Genomic DNA, 22,041 nt, shown 5'->3' on the forward strand with positions numbered 1-22,041 from the left:
CTGTAGGAGGGTGATGGGCACATGCAAATGGCTTTTACCCCACCGAACGATATTGGATTCTGGGAAACCCATCTGTTACGTGGCGCCCACACCAGAGAATAATACGAGGAAGACGGCGCTGGAGGAGGGTGGGCAGATGATAGATAGCAGTCTGAGTTTTAATCAGCACTGCGCCTCTAGCGCTTTCTGCCCGCCGCACCGAGGCTTATCCGTCAAGCGGCTCACATGACCCTAACTGAGGAGAGAGGAACTCTTTCCCCTTGTGCATACCTTACCTCCCTCCTCCCTTCAGCACGGAGGAGTATCTCCTCACACCATCTCGGCGAAACCGCACTAAAGGGCACCGGCTTCGAGCCCGGCGTGCAGAGTTTCAGCACGGAGGGTCGAACTGTTTCACCTTATCTCTACATTACACAGGAAACGGATCGCGCGGCCAGCGCGGAAATCAGAATTCTTCGTTTTAGCAATCTGTTTTTGGAGACGAGAGCGTGTGGGGAAAGTGATCTTAAAGTGAGGACGGACTCAATAAAATCTTCCTGATTAGCATTGGAAAGCTAATTAAAAACAAGTGAAAAGCAAAGCCGTACGCCTCCGTTGGCAGATGAAACAGCATCATCTATCACAGCGGCGGCCCGATAGCAATGAAAGCCATATCTCTGGGTTAGGTAGATGAAACGGTGGGCTGAGTCTGGCGTAACAAAGGCATATCATTTCACATGACTGATACAGCTATAAGGCTTTAATATGGTTTGGAACGCTTCTCCCCCTAATGATGCTATTACCGGCAATAACCAAACCCCCTCCGATGGCTTTGGCGCAAACAGCATGCCGCCCCATAAACCAAGTCTACAACTCTTAACCCTTTCAGGGCTTAGAAGACATCTGGATGAAAAACATGCACAATATTCAAAGTGATGTACAGACTTTGGCAGAATCCAAAAGTAACCCGTTTTCAAACACTAAATATTGATACAGATGAGCTTTGACTTGCCAAATGGTCCGTTACTTTTCTTCCCAAAATAATGCAAATACAAAAAAAGAAATACTACAAACAGCCAAAAAAGATAAATTTTTCTCCACTTATATATTTATTTGATGGATGTGTTAAAATGATAAAATTATAAGCATAAATGGGGTGCAATATTACTCTTAGACTTAAAATAATTATTATTATGACAATAAGAGGATATTAAATCATCATTTTTTAAAACGTATAATAATTAAAACTGGCATTTCTTTCCGGCTACTATGTATAGGTTTCTATATATGTACTGGTGCATCCGAAAGGGTTCAGGCTAGGATTAATCACATTTTAAGTAAAAGGACTTGATAAACAGCATCAACGTCGGGAGAGCATTTACTCAGTATCATCTTATTTTTGAGCAAGATGGCTTTTAGAGGTTTTTGCATCTGAACTCTTCATATATGTGTATTTTCAAGCAATTAAATCAGACGAATCGCATTCAAAATAACGATTTTTGTTTACATAATTAACATACACAGTACACGCACATATTAATTGCATCCAAGAATCAAACAAACAAACAACCAACAAGACAAAAGACAATAAATATCAACAAAATCTTACTAAATATATTGTCACACTGCACATAGCTTGGCTGCTTATCATCCCGAAGACCAGCATAACTATCATCAAGGCTTGACCAAGTATTACGACTCCAATGAATGTCAACCGCAATCACAACACAATAAAACACCATATCACGTCTTCTTAACCATAAATTCAGTTCCCAAACCGTACAAATTCAACAATCCCTACAAATCGCGGAACACGCATCACAGAGGGGGCTTCCTAAATTTATGTCAGCCAGCTGTTACGTGCCAAAACAAGCCTCCATCACACAATCCTTCATTACGGCAGCCCAAAGCATCATCGTATTATCCCCGATGAAATCCCTGGTGTCTGACAGAAAACGATCGCTCGTGTCAGATACTGAAAAAGGCAGAAAGCTGCAGCCTGCTTTTTGATTCCGGGCTCAAAGTAGAACAAGTGTGCCTGCCAGCGCTGTCATTACCCTTGGCTTCAATTAACATCAAATGAACATCACAACTAAAATAGGCTGCTTTAAAGAAGCCAGCAGCCAGCGAGCAGAGCGGGTGCACATTAAAGAGTTTACTATATATGCAAACAAGCTATAGGGGGAAGAGAGCCACTTGTTTCCAGATCGTATGCATGAAAAGACACACACTGACAAGATCGAGCGATGTTTTCACAACCAAATGAGGAGGGAGGTCTAGCTATTTTGAGTGGGCCGGAAGAGATAGACAGCGTGCCGCATTGGCGCTCGGCTCTCCTGGCATCGCTTAGCCGTTTTTCTCGCACCGGCATCTCGCTTGATTTTGAGCAACGGTAACAATTACATCCTTTTGCTGCTGCGCGCAGTTTTTGAGTCTGACCCACAAATCCCTCTAACTCGAGCAGCCAAAACCAATCTCCTCTCAACGTTTTTTTTCATATTACTCCTCTCAGCGTGCATGAGATGTCTTTTTCAAGTGCAGCTACTTCAAAGCGAGGACGAGAGTCCCAGTGGGAACGAGGAGGAAGTAGAGAAGATAACATTGAAGTGTTTGGGGTGATGCGCGCTCGCCAAGTTCCCTCTGCAGATCCGCGGGGGAACCGCTCTGAGAGGAGAAACCACATGTTTTCCTTTCTTATAAAGGATGTAAACTACATGCTAATGAGCGAAGGAGACAATAAATAATTTGCGATGTTTTCTAGGAGCTGACAAGGCATTGTGGGGTCATTACGCTCCTTTTGATGTGAATCTGGTTTGCTTTTTGTTATCGAGAACTAATTAAATGGCTTTTGCATTGCACCGGAGATGTATTGAAAGCACTAGGAGTAACTAAAAGTATGATGCTCCTACTTTGAAATGTGAAAAAGAGTAGTAAAGTACAATTAACAAGTCAAACCTTGGAGTTCAACAGGGACCAAATAAACGCTGGACACTACTGACAGTCACTTTATGGGGAAAATCAATAAATAAATGAAAAAAGGTAATGCTTAAAAAGAAATAAAACCTAAGAAAACATTTTTGTAAAGGTATCCTGATTTAAGGATGCTCATGTATTTGTAGGCTATTGCAGAACAAAACAAAAATAGTGAGGTAGACATTATTATTTGCACTGCATGCAGCATTTAACGCCTCGGCTATGAATTTCAGCTCCTTCTGCTCTGATTTCAAACGTTTTTAGGTCCGTGGAAGAGTAAAGTAAGACTTTTTAGGTCTTGCAGAAACCCTGAGCGAGTGAGCCCATAATTTCCAAAGTAAAAAAAACGTCAAAAAAGCTTCTTGGCATCAAGCATAAACAAAGCACACAATCACTTTGCATTTTTATAACTGTTCAATACTTGTAGTGCAGCCAAACACAACTGCGGTCACTTTAAATATTGGTCTCTTAACTTTGGCAGGGACACGTCTCAACCACCCATACCAAAATCTATGTCCAAAGTCATCTTCGTTCATTTTCAGGAAGACTTGTATCCATTGTAGCGTTCTGCATCTGTGCTAACAGAGCTGTGCTGTGTGACTAAGAGTGACGTGATTTATTGTGATGGATTTTGGAGGAGGGAAACGCGCTCCACATGAAGCTCATATCCTGGTTGGCGTTCGAAGCGCTCTTTAAGATGCTACAATCTGATTAGAAGCTACATGGAAATAAAATATGACATGCATCCATTTTCTGTTCCCTTTTTTGACGCCTACCTCATTTATTCTCCATTTCTCCTGCTGTTGAAACCTTTAAGAAGAGGCCAAATAAAACAGCCTTAATGACTGAGTAGAGTTACCTGCTGCTGGATTTCTCTGTCTTAAATCTCTGCAGACAGCCAGAGGAACGGCACCACACCAGAGAGAAACACCTGAAAGAGAAAAAGAGAACAGGATTTAGAGGTTTAGGGCGCTGAGTACAGAAACAAGAAGATATTTTCTCTGCTCCAGTCATCTACACTAATTGAAATTGACATAGATATTTCATTTTTTTATTCTTTCAGGAAGAGGCTTGGACTAAAAAGGGAAGTAGCATATGACACATAAATCTGACGAGCATGATACTGCGTAATATGTTTTAAAAAACCCTAATAAATCTATTCGGTATTAGTCATGACATTACAATAAAGCGTGTAAATTTATTTATGTTGTGATTTTCTATTTATTTTTGCTTAAACATCTTGTTCTTTAAAAAAAACACACACATTAATGAGGAAAAACAAATAAAACTATTAGAGGCATGAGAAAATCGCAAAATAAAAATAACTCAAATTAAAAGGCTAAAAATAACATCATCAACTCTTTTCCCACCACCCTCAGTGTTATGGCACACTTGCAAAATATCAGATGTGTTACTAAATATTTCATTCATGGACTTCAAAGGTCCCTGCTCCTGTCAAAGTATATTCCAGTGAAGTCACTTAAAAGAATCTCTTGTCATCTTGTGACGGGCTTTGTGATTTATAAAGGAGGTGACAACAAAGAGTCACGTGTTTCACAGTTTGAAGGTCTTGATTCATGGATTACTGAAGCTTATTTTAGAGGTCAAACTCATCAGGGGGATTGCAGCTATGCATCTGATATGTAGGAGGAGAGATGGAAGAGCGTGATTTTTCTTACCCTGACATTTCCTGTCTCATCATGTGCTCATGCTTATTGTGCTTGAGTGCTTAGTTAGAAAAATGTGACAGTGAAGGAAAGGTAGTGCATGCATACGTGTGTGTGTGTGTGTGTGTGTGTGTGTGTGTGTGACACACCACACCACACCACACAGTGTACTTTAAAAGTGAGTGAGTGATTGCATTTGTGTGTGTATGTTAGCAGCTGAGGTAATGTCTTTAAACTCTATCTTTACTAAAGTGAATCCTATGGAAAACTTCTTAGGTAGCTGTATTTTGTCATTTGACAACCTGGACCTTGTTTCTAATTTGGCATAGAAAGCTCTATGTTCTGCTGTTTGAGCTACAGAAACCATCTAGTTCAGATCAAGCATTGAGCTGACCTCATCGATTTAGAAGAATCTGATTGGTTCAAAGTTACCTGTCCACTCCATCTCAAGTAGAAACTCTAAACAAGGTGCGGGTGATGCGCCTTCAAGAGCTGTTTGCTCAGGGACACTGAAATGTCGTCTCAAGCAGCGCTAAGGCCACATGTGCCATCTACCCTGTCTGACAAACATGACCAAGCTTTGTCAGCAGGTCACCTGTTCTGTCCGAGTGCTCTGCTATCAACAGCGGTCCCATCACCCGTCACGACCTTCAGATGGTGAGAGTGCGTGACATTTTAAAAGGGTGACAGCAATAGCGCAGCGAAACGCAATGTTCCCAACCCACCAGATTCTTTCTATTTCTGTTATATAAAAAGCCAAGCGTTCAAGGCTTTTGACATCTTTATCAAGAACAAGACGGAAAGAGGCTTTAACGGCACTCATTGTTATAGCACAAAATTAGCATAAATTAGAGGATAGAGACTACAACAAAAATTAACTGACTTAGGCTAAAGTCTCAAAAACTAATTATGAGATAAAAAGCATCAATGTTCGATTTCAATCGTTCATTTTACTATGATTTCAACTTTTGACATAGCCTTACTCAATATTAAAGTTATCAAGGTTGCATTTTCATAGAATATCCTTTACCATATGTAAGATAATGTTATGTAGAAAACAGTAAAAAAAAAAAAAAAAAAAAAAAAAAGATAACCAATGGTCAATTGAAATAACACATTTTGATATTTTAACAATAAATCGATTTTTATTTGTTTATAATTTTTTCCCCCAAATTAAGGTAACGAGTATTGGAGTGAGTTTCATTAAATAACGTCATTAAAAAAAAGCTTAATAATTCTGAATAATAAGCTATGTTTTTCTTATAGTTAAAATATAGGCTTGTGAGTTTTATTACCATATAGATGTCATACTTGGTTGACTGGGTTTATTTTTTACCCATAGGTAATCTGCTTTCTAGTCAGTGCTGTCATTTAATCGCATCTGTCATGTTTTTCGGATTACATGATGACAGTGTTGTTGAACAGAAATTGCTTTCCAGGAATTAACTGCTATGCAGCTACGCAGTTTAAAACGACACCTGTCATTACATAAACGATTACGCAAGACCGCAGAGCAGAACAGATGCATGGGAGGCATTGGAGTCATGAGACCACAGTTTCCCTGACTGCCCCGAGTCTTTTCAGAAGTACTGGCACAATTTCTGATAAAACCGAGAAAGAAACTGCATTTTTTATAGCTAATATGCCACAGGTTGCCAGACACTTTGGAATTTATTAGCTGTCTGTTGAGAGAGAGAGAGAGAGCAGAACAAAAGAGATCAAGGGGAGACAACAGGGATGTGTGGGCTTCAATCTGAAAGGGTGAAAAAGGGTCATCAACTATTAGTTTTTTTTTTTTTTTTGGAAGAGTAGATTGAGCTTGACATGAGCAGTTAGAGAGACAGAAAAAAATATTCTAGAAGACTAATTGTCATTGCAGGGTGACCAGTGACATCCACCCGTCACTTCTTAATGGATGATGACCCTGTAAAGGCTAAAGGTCACCCTTATCCCCCCTCAACCTGGTCTATCTAAATAGGACCACCCTCTAGTGACACAAGATGAAGCACCTCTACCCGCTGAACTCTGCAAAACAATCTTCTTTAGTGGGGGTCCGAATGTGATACATTGGGAGGTCTTGAAGAAAAAAAAGTGCATTTCTGTATGCATAAGAAAAGAAAGAACAGAGGGAGGCGGAGGAGGAGAGACAGAGACGGACACAGAAATAAAGCGAGATAAACAGATATGCACAAGACTGGCAACACTAAAGTCACTTGTGTAAGTGTGTTTATCTTTCAACAGGGTGAATTTCGGTTGTGTATATTCTTTATGTCAACACTTGTCCAAAATAGCAATCTAAAAATCCTGAGCAGATGGGCTCCCTCACAAAACAACGTCAATCTATATAGCATAATGGAAAAGCCACCAAACTCAAATGTCAAGATATCTTTCACCTAGATAATTCAGCCACATTAAAAGGCATCTAAATTTTAACAGCAATGAATAGAACTAAAAAGTATCCAAACACTCCTTTTGTAAAAGTCAGTTTTACTTGTGAGCCAAGCTGTTTACATATTTTATAACATATATTTGAATAGTGAAAGACTAAAATCTCTAATACTGTCAATGTTATGTTTAAATAATGTGTTCCACATCAGGCACACAATTTGACAACTAAATTTTCATAAACTGGGATTTGCTTACAACATGCAACAAAAATGTCCACAGATACATTCAACAGTAAATAAAGAGTAAAAAACTCTATAGGAAAAGGATGATTGCTCTTTTGACCGTAAGGCAATTTTGCATTCAAGCACGATCACTTCCACATTTAGCCTCAGTAGCCAATGCAGAGCAGTGTACGGACATATTGCACAAAAATTAAATCTTGAGAAAGATCATAACAGAAAAAAAACTATATAAATGACATGACATAATTCACCTTTAAAGCTAAAGTTATTTAAAGTTTTCATTACTAAAACAGTTTTAAAATAACACACTAAAATATGGTTTGTTTGCTATAAGAGAATATGATTTCGACAACTCATGTAGCAATAAAATTTTTATAGAAATATGTAGTCGGCTAGCATAGATCCCATTAACGCGTGAGCAAGAGTTGCTTCTTTTTCTGCCCAGCAACAATCATGCAGCCTCGCCCCACAACTCATGCCATTGGTTCGGTTTCAAGCTAATAATCTGAGCGCCTCAAACAGAAAACTGGGACAAAACAAAATTGTTTTACCAAACTAACATAACTAATATATTCTAAGAACTAACATAACTGAAATGGCTAAATTAATGATTGTTTACAAACAGGTATCCTGAAAAATCACGTTGTCTGTCAACATTGGTCAGTCAGACAGATAGCCCCGCCCCGGTGTTGCTATGCGAGATGGTCGGGATATTCAAACAAGCGCCACAGAGCCAGTGTTTACACTCTTCAAGGGGATTTTGCTGACGAATTACAGACTTTCAGTTGCAGAAATATTTCTCAGTTTAAAAAAAAATAAAAAATTTTGTTACAAATATGCCACCTAAACAGAAGACACAGATTCATCCATTTTCACGCCAGGCGACAGACAAGTCAAAAGACAGGGAGCACCGTCTGTGTCATCTGTGTGTAAAGGCCAAGCCACGCCTCCTGTGGCAGCCAGAACTGTAGCCTAAAATAAGCCGTGAGTAACAGCAGCCGGGCCAACAGGGACGAAGCGGGTGACTAAACGCGACATGGCTCTGGCTTTAGTCGAGATGAGAAGAGAGAGGGGATGAATCACGAGAACGGGCGATCCCTGGAGGAAAGCCCCTGCACTCAGAACACTCTGTCCTTGGGAGCTGAGGATTGATGGGAATCGAGTGATAAAAACCAAACTGTCCTTGAGTCCCCTGAGCCTGAGACACGGTCGTACTTGCTGAAGTGTGTGCCACAGCCACATGTTTCCCCCACGGGTTCAGGGGCTGATGCAGGATAGGCCTCTGTCAGGCTTTTGTCTCAACCTTTACTCCAAAGATCAGCCGTAAGATGTATTAGGAAGGGAGGCGGATTTGGAAATGAGGCGTATGATTGAATAGTTGCTTTTAAAGGAACGGGTCAGGCGAGGTGTTTCAGTAAAGAGGGGAGGGAGAGGTGCTGACCAATACAATACAGTCATACATAATGAGAGAACATGTCAGAATATCAGAAGGTCTCTGAAAGTGTAAAAGAACAGCACAATGCATGAGGGATATAAGGGGTATGAAACCGGGAAGCTTGTTGTAGGTTCTCTGTATGCTGATAAGATCCCTTTTGGATGACCGTTGTGTACTTCAGCTGGTTTACTGATAGGTGAGAACTGCTTCTTTAATTGTCTGCTTTGGGATGGCTAACAATACTGTGTTGTTTTCAGATCTTACAACACCGTGTTATAAAAGAACATGAAAGTTTAAAAGAAGGTGTGAGATTAGTGTGCATGGATCAGTGAGTCTGTCCAATGTATCCATATAGTAAAAAAAAAAAAAAAAAAGAAAAAAAAAAAAGTCATTACTTATTCCCCAGTTGTTCCAAAAACATGTATGTTTCTTCTTTGTAACACACAAGAAGATATTTTTAACAATGTTTCTGTACATACAGTGAAAGCCGACAGGGCCCAGTGTTGTTTGAACCTTCACAATCTTTAAAATATGTGTTTTGTACAAATAAGAAAAGCAAAGAGGTTTGGAACACCACGAGGATGAGGCTACAAACGCGTTATCTCTGGTTGTCTGTTTAAATTAAGCTGGGATAGAAAGTAATTTACCAAAATGTTACACATCACCTTTAAAAGCAGCTGTATACCGTTCAAATGTTTGGGAGACATATTTTGAAAAACTGTATTTTTAAAAGTAGTCTTGTGTTTTCAAGCCGCATGTATTTGATCAAAATAGATCAATAATTCATCTAAACATTTAAATGATTAAAACCTTAAAACAAGCGTTTAATATATACGTTTTTGATTCTGATAAACAGAAATGTCAAAAGAACAGAATCTTTTGTAACATTTCTTTACTATCACGTTTTATCAATGAAAGCATTCTTGATTAAAAAAAATATGAATTAAAAAAAAAAAAAAAAAAGTACTGATTGCAAACCTTTGAATGGTACTGTACAGATTTGGTCCTCTATACAGGCGGTGCCAGGCAGCTTGGGTCAACACACCTTTTGCGTTCCATCAAAAATATGACTTTACTCACGGCCACACCTCAACCTTAAACAATCCACCTTCAGAGCACTGTGACGTGACAGTCAAATGTACACAGTACATGTATGCTCCAAACAGAACAGAAGTTACTGGACTCTAAATACTAGAGGATACTCTAAAAAGAAACTCTGAATTATTTGGTTGAAAGTCTTTCCCTACACATCAGTAAAGAGCCTCAGTGGTCTATAATAAATTGACAATTGCGTAAGTAGCCGTATTGAATTCCTACTTATACGAAGCACAAATCACAAAAGACACACACATGCTCTCCTACATACCAGAACATAGCGCGGCTCAAGCTAGTGACCGCACATAGTGGCACTCCAGCCTGAGCAGGTACATCTCTTTAATAGGCTGCTATCGACCAGCTACCCAGACTCCACTACATGCAGATCGATTCTCTGCCCAGAAATAGCCTCTGGAGACAGCGTGGTACGGTGTGTACGCTTGAGCACTAGACTGCATTTCTGAGATGGCTGTACTCTCCGTTCTGTGCGTGTCTCTAAGTCAGGAGGAAACCACATCTTAGAAAAGATGGTAAACAGCCTGGTGCTGCAGGTTGACTTGAGAAAATCCATACAAATTATTTATTCCGATCTTTTATCAATCTGAATTTCCATTGGATGTAACAGAACAATTACACATGTTTGTGTTTATGCAAACAAAATAAATGTTTGACTGATTAGCTTTATTTGGAGAGGTCTAGTTCTCCCCGAGGAGGTCAGGGAAATTTGTGTAACACAGATGTACAATGCAAACCGAACATGTCTGCTTTTCCTCAAACAATCTCTGCAAAAATTTTGAAGTAAACAACCCTTTTTTATTTTGGCTGAATGCATGTGGCGTATGCAAGAATTGTAGGTATAGCTGCTCGTTGCTCCTTCATTAGAGACTTTTCCTAATTTGTGGGTAAAGTGACAGTTAAAGTAACAAAAAAGGGAATAAAAAAAAAATAAGTAGAGAGTAAAGTCTGGAATATAAAGACTACAACACTCATAAAGTAGCACGGGTATAATTGTAGCAATAACCAAAAATATATAGTATGGGCCAAAATTATAGATTTTTCTTTTATGTCAAAAATCAAAAGGATATTAAGTAAAGATCATGTTCCATAAAGGTATTTTGTGAATTTACTACTATAAATACATCAAAGTTAGTTTGTAATGAATAATATGCATTATTAAGAACAATTTTAAAGGTAATTCTATCAGTATTTAAATTTTTTTGCATCCTCAAATTCCAGATTTTCAAATAGTTGTATCACGGCCGAATATGCAATGCTCAATATGTCCGCTCAATTGCAGAAAGCCCCGCCTTATGAGCAACAGATCAATAAAGTCTACCGTTAAAAGTCCTGGTTGCTATAGAGACGTGCGCTCAGGACTGCGCATAGTCACTGACCAGTCTAGCCTTAGAAATATGCATTTTTTTGCGCTATTGGAACAATATTTACGAGGAGGTTGTCCATAAGATTGGTGAACTGTTTTGGAGAATTTGATGTTTCCCAATTAAAGGGATAGGAGCTACACTTGCATGACCGAGAGGCATTTTAAAGATGGTCGCCGAGTGACATGACTTGCCTTAAAAGGAACTCTGATTAAAATTCACAGGTTAAATGGAAAAACACAGACTGCTCAAAACAGCTACTGTAGCGATAGTGTCAGGTGTTGAAGAAATTGATTTCTTCCCTTATATAAATAACGTTCAGATTATATCACACATAATAGGAAGAAGTCTTGTTTACTTCAGCTGGATTCATGACAACTGCATCCAGACCACATGACCATGCATAATGCCCACATCCAGGGAATGAGGCCAAATCGCAGAAAAAAAGACAGCATTTCCAATCCCGCTTGAATCAGTACATGAAATCACCACCTCAAACGTTGTTTTGAAATCTAATCCCATCTGAATAGTGCTATTGGCTCTGTCTAGGATCTATGACACATCAGAGCTCATAAACCTTTCCTTTGCAAGAGCTAATCACAGCCAGATTGTGTTTCATTTTAGGAGTTTCGTTAGGGTGAAGAAAACCTGGGCATTCAGAGCGAGGCGTGACTAATCTCATCGTTTTAGCCAGAGCTGTATTTTTTAAAACTCTGGAAAGTGGGGCAGCGAGCTGTGCCATGAAAAATTGAAACTTCCCCCCTCCGGGCCCATGAGCATAAATAGAGAGGCCTTCGTCAGTCTTTCCCCCTCCTTTCCGTCCCCCTCTAGGAAAATCAATCCTTCTCTCAGACTTGCGCTATCGTTGCGTGAAGGTGAGGATTACAGCGGGATTAAATACTGGAGACTCTTGCCCTGCCCAGGGAACCAGATTTCCTAGATTATAGATCAGCCTGTGCCCGCTGGTGGTGTTGACAGGAGCATTGTTCAGTTGTTTGAAGGTACTCAGTCAGAATCCAGTCTAAATGCTAAAGTCTAGGTCTTTATTGATAAGAACGTCTTTAAAAAGGAAGCCTTGAAGACCTTTGAGACAACAGGAACATTAAGGCAATGGCTGTTGTTAACTAACAAATGTCACATAAAAACGTAAAAGAAAACAAGTTCCTGCATACTCTAGTGTGGTTTTAGGTAGTTTAGAAACTACAACTTCAGCTTCAGCAGAATATAATATTTCAAATCTTGCCCAGGAGCAAAACTGTTCATAAATCCTTAAATACAATGGTCTACTCTACTGGGTCTCTTTTTAAGCTTTGCACCTTTCAAAAAAGAGAATTCTGTCACCGTTTATTCATTACTCACCTCTATGTCGTTGAAACGTAAATGCAAAATGAGATTTTCCATACAACTATATAGTGAAAAAGGACTGTTGAGCTCCCAAAACTATGAAAGAAACATTAAAATAGTCCATATGTACTGTATTTGTCTTCTGAAGCTATATAATGGCTCTGTGTGATGAATGGACTGAAAGTCATTTTTCACTCTCAAATCAAATCTTTCATGCAAATGATTATGTAGCGCTCAAATTAAATATGGTGCAGATTTCATGCCACGACGCTTGGTCACAAAACACACGAGTATGAATTATGTTTGATGGCGTTAATGTATAAGCTGCACCATAAAGGCCATATTTGTTTTGAGAGCTGCATAATGATGTGCATGAATGATCTGATTTGAGAGTAAATAATGACTTAAATTTCATTTCGTTCTCACAAAGCAATCAAGCAGAATTGAAATACAGCAAATGAGTCATATGGACCGCTTTTATGGTGCTTTTCATTGTGCTTGACAGCCAAAGGTCACTGTTTTTGTGTGGAAAAAGTGCAGTGTAAAGATTTTTCAGAACTCTCCTGTTGTGTTTCACAAACGTGAATTTGAAACATGATGACAGATCATTTTTGCATGATTTGTTTCTCTCAAATTTAGTTTAGTTTTGTCTGGGGGCGTCTCTCTACAACACAGGTTCTTGTTGTTTTCTACAAGTTCCCTCTTTAAAACATTTTTGCTGATAAGGTATTTGTGTTTCTACTACTTTTTATGCCCTTTGGGCTTACTTTTACTTTTTCCTGCACTATAATTTATAATATTTGTTTCATCTTTATGCTTATTACTTGTGTCCAAATAAAAATACTATTATTCATAATAGACATTTCCACAGGGTAAAAACAACAACAAAGAAACAACATGCACTAAGTGTTTCCATTGGGATCCTGAAGATCTGATTCTGAATCAACGAACAGAGGACGGCTTCAGATGGACCCTGACCCACTAAACTGTAAACAGAGGTCTTTGTATAGCTGTGCTAACACTGAGGTGATCATTAAAAAAAAAAGAAAAGAAAAAGAGATTAAATGTGACGACACTGACTGATTGGCTGGACAGAAGGAGATGTCTTTCATCATCCCAGCAGGATCCTGTGCAGAAACACATTTCTATTCTCAAATAACCGTGGGTGACTTCTGACAACAGTACCTGGCAGGAGGATCATGGGACGTCCACAGGTACAACGTGTGCAGCAGCAGGTCACAACGTGAACGTTGGGAAGTAAATTTCACTGTGAGAAATTCAGCACTGGCAGATTCACCGATTTATCAGCTGTAGAAACACAGCAGTACTGCCAGCGCTGTACAGATGTTGAGCCACATCTGTCTTCAATCACACATTAAAAACATGGAGAAGAAGGGCAGGGAATACAGGTATTTGGCAGGCGCGGAGCAGACGTGTCAAACTGAATTACTGGTGAAGAATTGATGGGCTTACAACAGCAAAAAACCTGCAGAAAAGAAGCCCATTTGATCGCCTCACATGATACAGAAAACACATAAACAAGATGTACTGGCAGATCAGCGCTCTTATAGCTTCATACTGCATACATACAAACTGAAAAATACTTGGAGCAGGATTTACTTGAAAAAAGGCGAGTAAATGTACAGAAAATGGATAGTGGATAGTGTTTGAGTACTGACGGGATTTTGATATTTAAAAAATATATACTCCAGATGTAACAAAGCATTACGTTACTAACCCTAACGACAAAAGCAACCATAAAACAATGTAAATACAACAACAACAACAAAAAGTGAAATATTTTAGCTTTTTAATTATTCATGCAAGCAATGTGAAACAAAAATCACAGTAATCTAGAGCTGCACAGTTATTCATTAAATAAATGCAACTACGTCTAGCACCTAACTGTGAAAAGTGCAAACTGGTGCGTCTTAACATATCATTTTAGTGTACTACAAACATTTACTACACATTGTTATTCTTCCCGCTATTTTATGTCATATAATGAACCAGAAGTTTCGTACATTTAAAGGAAACGGCTTACTTCCACTATGAAAATAAGGTGGATCGAGCACTGCAGGGATAACCTAAGTTGCTATCAGTCTGGTATCTTCAAACAAAAAGCTAACAGGATTTTGGTTTACAAACTAAAGCTTATGGTTCTTACTTACACATTTTGTGCATAAGGATCTTTACAAATAGACTTGAATTTTGAAGTAAAAAGCAAAATACTGTGAGCAAACCTCACCACGGTAGCATGACTTACCACCACTTATCATCCAGGCTTTATACAAAATCTAAAGTTCAGTTTTTCTTTAAAATCTAAAGTTGGAAAGTTTGAGTTAGAATAGATTTCAAGAGTGCAATTATAAATACCACAAGGCTGTAAAAGCGGACTCAAGTAGACGAGTTTTCCGTTCGCTGTGATGACGTTTAATGTCACCGACAACCTCTGTATCCCCATAAAGCCACTTGTTAGCAACTGCCTTTTTCAAAAAAAATAGTGAAAAACTGTCACAGAATTAAATATATTAACCACAGATCTTATTTCTGGCACTTACCCAAAAACTCTACTGGTTTTTCTGACAATGGACCAGAAGTTCAAAAAAGCTACCTTAGGTTTTAGTGCTTATTCCAGCATCTCTGTGTAGCTCAAAATACTGACTAACTGGGTTCTGCTCTGTTACTACCAACAAGGTGTACAGTGTATTCACGATTTTATTTTGCAATTAACTTGGGAATTTCGCAAGAGTTCAGAACTGAAGTGACTGAAGGCATCAATGATGATCTCCCTTCAGAGGAGGTCTTTGTTCACTTTTTGTATATAGCGTATTGACACTTTGAGTAACAGTTTGGTTCATTATCATTAAGCACCCCTATGAGATTCTGTTCTCAACAACACAGAAAGAGTCCATAAATCGCCACACACTCTGACATACACTTATAATACCATGCCAGAATGAGGTTGAGGAAATGATGCAGCCCTTCCAGCTGGGTTTTTTGTGGCTATCAAAAATGTAGCATAATCTCTTGGGCTAGCAGACTAGAGTGTTTATTTTACTAGACTGAGACTCATAAGCCAATCCAGACCACACATACTCCGCTCTCCTACACCCCGCACTCACTCACTCCCTCTATCTAACACACCCTCCTAAATCATTCAGCTATATGCTCACAAATCACGAACACGCAGTCAAACACACGCTAAACCCAGCCGACAATACAGACGAGCGGAGACAATGTGCACGCACAAAAAAAACAAAAAGCAATGACATCAATCCCTTACGTACGAAACACGCAAACGCACACAAAACGCCTGAACACACACACAGGTGCTTTCACAGACCACACACTCCAAGCTGGGCTTACTTCATTAGACTCGGTGTGCCAAGGTAAGCAGCCAAATTAGGGCCCTCTTCCCAAACTAGAGGGAAGAGTGAAGGATTTTCCATGCTGCGGTTGAGAGCGCTTTGTGCAAAAGGAGGGAGCCCCTGTACTGTAACTATACTGGAAATTTCTTCGTTCAGGACAAGCGTCAGTTTTAGGAGACCAGTGTGTCTTCAGTCTAAGTACAGATTATCATTAATCATCCGAGAATATACTGCTAAGTACTATTCTAATTTGATCCAGATCCATATGTACCAGACTCTTTGGTTTTAGCTTTAAGTCGTACCTAGCAATTTGCTGGACTCGCCAACCGATTCATGTGTTCCCATTTATGTTTTATGCGTGTCCCAGAGTAACTTGGGAGATTATGAGCAGATACAGACATGGGTCCTGTCCCAAATGGCACCCTAAGCCCTTGTGGTCCTCCTTCAAGTCTATACTTTGTGGACGTAATGCAGCACGGACTGTTGAGTAACAGTGCCTTTCAAGAAGTCAGTTCAATCTGTGGCCATATTTGCAACGCCTCCGGACAGCTATTTCAGGCATGAAAGTCTAAGACCTATCTATTTGAACTGAGAAATACTCCAAAGATTTCAAAAACTGCTTGCCAAACAACACACTTCAAACCAGCAACAAAATTAGACTGTTTCATAAATGCTGAAATAAAGTTAGGTATATAGCTAATAAATTAGCAACTGGCTGTGGATTTTTTATTCTGTTTTCCCCATTCATAGTAATATGGGTATACATACAAATACATAAATACATACATACTTTTAGTAGCAGTCTGCTGTGACAACTTAACACTTAATTTACTTGGTAATCTTTACCAAGCACTGATTTAAGAATTTGCAAATATCACAATAATTATCCATTTTTATTCATGTACGTTATAATGTTGTGATTCCTGAATTAGTTCCTGATTGTTGAATTTAAAACTAAAGAATACTTTTTTCATATGGCTTTATTTTTTGATTACTCAAAATATAGGATTTTAATTGCTCACTGATCAGTTATAACATGAAAGTAATTATTAACCAGAATAATGATATTGGTTTATTACTAACGGCAAGAGCAAATGTCCAGACTCTGATAAAGCACTAGAGAGAGGGTCAAAGCAGGAGGCCAGGATGACTAAGGAGCAGATGGCGATAAAAGTCTTAGTCAAGGTCGCAAGCATAGTGTGACAAACAATTTGTGAACGGAGGAATTTTAAGTAGGGAATTTCAGTTTATGCTGGTCTTACTGCAGAGCCGACAACCTTAGCAAGACAATAGGCCTTAAATCAGCTTCTCTGTTTGCCAAGAGGCAACTAGAGACGCAGTGGAGTTATGCTTGACTACTTCATCCAGTTTAGGAAGAGTCTAAGAAGCCAAACACAACACATACAAAAAAAATAAAAATCCCAGTCTTGCAACTGATCCACTCCTTTTTTAAAAACCAACCTATCAATAAATGAGTCAAACATGCCTCTGGGTCAAGATAAATAAAGTGCGGATGAATTAAATCGCTCATACACATGCACACGAACAAATAATATGAAATATGAGGAAAGGATCATCCAGAGGAAAGGCGACTCACTGTCACCAAAAAGGGGAAGTCTCTGTTAAAACAGAAGCCACTGGCGTACTTAACACCTCTAAAATGATTGCCAAGATCCCAGGCGTCTCCTCAGAGCTGCTTCCTACGCTGGTGCCAGTGGTGTGGCGGCACTTCCTATTCCAGAGACTGCTCCACAGGATATCCTGTGTCTCTGGTATCAGCAAACCTCACGTGAGGACCCCATCCAAGCTCAACACCATTCAGGAGAACTTTGTTCCTTTGAGTCCTTTTTTTAATCATATCTGGAAACTAATGGTCAGTCTGACCAGTCTTCCTGGATTTAAGTGAATACTTTAGATTGCATTCTTTATCTGGATTAAATTTTCCGATGAGAAAGTCCCCGACTATTGTTTAGCCTGTATATTGAAAATGGACAAAAATTCAACTGTTTTGCATAACAACTGACATTTACCTAGTTAAAAAAAATGCAAAACCGTTGACAAAAAAAACCTGTAAGATGCTGTTATCACAGAAAACAGTTTCGAATTGTCTCTCTGTATTTGCAAATGGCTAGAATTTGTGAGAACTTTGTTACAAGGCACCGCACCAGAATTAACCTAAAAATACACAGTTTCGAAAGTATAGCAACAAACATTATGCATTGATATGAGACTGTACAAAATTATACCAGACACAGTCGGCGATCCATTTAACATTGTATATGATGAACATATGATGCATATGGCTGCTGAGACTGCTTATAAGCCTGCTTATTTAAATAGAAACAAAGGACAAAATATGTAATTAAATAACAACATTACATAAACATGCTTTTACAAAGAGGTGCACATTTTTGTTGAAATGGGAAATACTTTGACTTTGATTTGAATTGTAAGTGGAGTAGAGCTTGTTTGCACAAACTGATGGATGAATCTAAATGATTTTCTGTGGTAAACGACAGCATGCCACAGATGTTGTCAAGACAGCTTAACTTGCAGTGAACCAGGAACATTCCTTTAAAGCAGCTGTTGTCTTTAAACTGTGGACTGAAATAGTCTAGTTCAGCCTTTGCTTCATTGATCGACATTACAGTGTTTTCTTCACTGAATCCATCAGCTCCGGCATGACTGAATAGCAAACAACCCATTTTTTTTTTTTAAACCGTGAGGATGTCCTTACAGCAGAGAGTGAAGCAAAGCACTTCCTTTTGCTTTATTCAATACAGTTTCCAAGACATCGAGACCAGACAACAGGGCACAGAAAGAGCCAGAGATAGAAGAATTGCTCTCATAGCTCATCTGGGCTCCATTCTCGTCCCCATTAGGAAGGTCTGCTCCATTGTCATGATAATCCACCAAATGGCCTCTCTTTTCAAGCTCTGCAGAGTGTCTGAGGCCACACTAGCGTAGGAGAGAATAGAGGAATCATACATCACATCATAGGACACGTCCGTCACTTGCCCAGCCACCTGTTAAGTCTCGTCCTCATGAGAACATCTCCCTCAGATCAGCCATACGCATCCCTTTAAAAGGATCATACAGATTGTCTGGGGAGTCTAGCATTATTAGAAGAGGTTTATCAAGTACGGCTAACTATACAAAGTAACATCCTCACGGGACTGGTATAACGGAGAGAATCAACTGGGCTTGTATTTGTTGTGAAAGATCAAACATTTCAAAAGCAGACAACAAAACAGTGATCAAAAGTGTTTTGAAATGCTCCACAGGGATAGCAAATGAGTCTAGTTGAAAAAAAGTAAGTAAATCCAAAAATTGTCTGTTCCCAATTGGTTTGCATTTTATGGACAAAAATTATATTAGAACCTACTAGAAAACATAGACTTAAGGCCGCAAATCAGACTGAGCTTATGGAAGATGGACCCTAAAAAGTCTTTTTATGGATCTGTTTCTCTTCAGTTAACCAAACACTGATATGTGTGCCAATCTAGACTTCAGAATGGTGCTTAAATTAGATTTTCACTTGCATATACTCTTAAAAAAAAAAAGTTCTTTGTTGGCATCTGTGGTTCCATAAAGAACCTTTACCATCTATGGAGCCAAAAAAGTTCTTTGTAATGTGCTTGTAATGTAACCGTGTGCTGAAATGTTCTTTTAGGGAAAAAAAAAAATTATCATATGGCATAGATTCAGATTCTCCCCGATTTTTTTTAACCATCATATACTGTATTAACAAAACCAGCATAACTGCAGCATGATCATTTGTTGAGTGAGCGTTTAACATGTAGTCTCTTGTCTAGCTAAACTATATTCCTGCGCCTCACTATTCACAGGTCTCTGAACTTCACTAGTTTCTGGCAATATGAAACATAAAAAAAAAACAAGCCCCTATGAAGTTTGAAGAACTGCGATAGAGGAATGCACAGGACGAACAAAGCTAAAAGCATTTTTACATGCTCGCCATTATGAGGGCAGTCTGCCATGGCTGGGTTACAACTTAGAGAGCTAGTGTCCATGGTGCACTGGGGGCTATAAATCAAGAGCGAGGGAACCAGCGCAGCGACACTTCTGCTCCAGATTTACACACGCTATCTGGGTTTTTACGAGCGCATTGAGCAAGGAGAGGAGCCTTTGAACTGTTGTGTCATGCCGCGAGGAGGTTCAAAGACTCACGGGGGAGACGTGAAGAGGCCCACTGTCATGCACCTCCAAAGATCAGTGGCTCTGTCTGACATGTCCCAACAGATTTTCCACCTTTCTCCATCTCTGAACGCAGGCCACACAGCCGGTTTGTACTGTGGACTAATACAACTACACCATCATTTCCTAACACAACAATGATCTGCAAGTCTTTGTATCTAAGATTTCTTCTGGTCAAAGTTCTAGCAAATCAAAACATTGTTTTATGGGTTAGTGGCATGACACTCATCTTTTTTCCCTGGGTCTAATAATTCACTGTAAATAATAAGCTGTAAATTTCATGTTATATATTATACATATACACACACATATATATATATACATACACATATATATATATATATATATATATATATATATATATATATATATATATATATATATATATATATATATATATATATATATATATATATATATATATATATATATATATATATATATAAATATACAGATTATTTCTGTTACACTGTCTTCCTGCAGAGAAGCATAAGCCAATTTAAAAAAATAAAAATCTAAATATGAATTGTATTTTAAAAGGTTAACTGCTTTTCTCTCATTTTTCTTTCAACTAGAGGATTTTAAGCCTGGAAAAGGTGCTTGCGGCTCCCAAGGTCTGGAATACATATTAGCTGTGAAATCATTTAGTAAATTTTAAGTGTGGTGGGTCTTTGAGTAATTGTATACTGATGGCCCACCTCCAGCGTGAAATTTTTAATTCACCCTCATTCGGTCATGCACACAGACAGACAGAGCACTTAGAAAAATCACATAAACAATTCATAAGTGTGTTCACTTTACATTAATTGTTTCCATTTATTGGACCTGTCAAGTTCATCATATCATATCATCTCATTTTATCCATTACTCCATCTCTCCCTCCATTACAAGAAGGCTGCAGAGAATAAAAGGAAATGTAGTTTGGATTAGGACGTCATTGTTCTCTGTATCTACTAAGTATGCAAAAACACGGAAGTCATGCTGGTTTCAAACAGAAAAATTCACCTTTCCTTTCACAAGATCATCCTGGGTCTTAGGAAATAATGCCAACATTGTAAGGGGATGTGCACATGGAACAAAAAAGAAACACTAATATTAATAACTAATAGTAAAAACACTAATAGTAATAGTTGTCCAAGCAGTGGTAATCGTAAAATTAACATTTACCTGCCTTATTAATTCTTATATTTGCTTTTTTTTTTCTTGTGCATTTTAGAAAACACCACAAGACAAGAGCAACACACTCAATATTTATTGCAAAAGTTTTATTCATTAACAATCTTTTGTTATAAACATGAATTTTGCTGCCATGTAGGGCTGGGGGATGAAACGGTAACGCTAATTATCGCAATATAATTTTCTTCAATAAAATCATAACAAGAGTTTGATAAGTATTCAACAATTTTTACGCATAAAAAAGGGAAATAAGATTAATTTGAACCTTGGCACATAGACCGTTTATCCAATTTACAAACTAAATTGCCATAATTTAACATAGATTTACTGTAGTAACACTAACTGCAGAAATATGGAACAATCATTAGAAATGTTATGATATTATTATAATAGACATAAGTAATGAAGTAATATAGTTACTGTATTTTTGAATGAATATGCTATAGTGTATGTGCATTTACAGACCTACTAAATGTATTTACTGTAAGTGTGTGTATTTACATAAACATAATAAATATACAGTGCACACATACATAATGTAAACAAAAACTTACAATAACTGCGATTAATCGTGATCAGTTACAGACAGATACATTTTTACCATGGTTTTGAGATAACTGTGATTATCAGGATCTCAATTCATGTATACTCAAACATACAGAATAACTATATTTCACTATATGATATGAAGTGCTTATTGTGATATTTTTTTGGCCATATCGCCCAGCCCTACAACAATGCGATTTAAATTGAAGTGACAAATATGAACACACAAGG

The 22,041-nt window shown here is 38.4% G+C and overlaps 1 protein-coding gene across 2 annotated transcripts in view; it reads right to left on the reverse strand.

The window, feature by feature from the left end:
• Window positions 1–22,041, reverse strand: part of rarab (retinoic acid receptor, alpha b) — a 102,290-nt gene that overhangs the window by 65,476 nt on the left and 14,773 nt on the right. For both annotated transcript variants that reach the window (XM_043235117.1, XM_043235116.1), the window contains exon 2: window positions 3,812–3,883. The gene's annotated coding sequence lies outside the window, so the exon portion shown is untranslated. The remainder of the gene's footprint in view (window positions 1–3,811; window positions 3,884–22,041) is intronic.

Source organism: Puntigrus tetrazona, chromosome 3 (assembly GCF_018831695.1).
Source record: "Puntigrus tetrazona isolate hp1 chromosome 3, ASM1883169v1, whole genome shotgun sequence".
Lineage (NCBI taxonomy): Eukaryota > Metazoa > Chordata > Actinopteri > Cypriniformes > Cyprinidae > Puntigrus > Puntigrus tetrazona.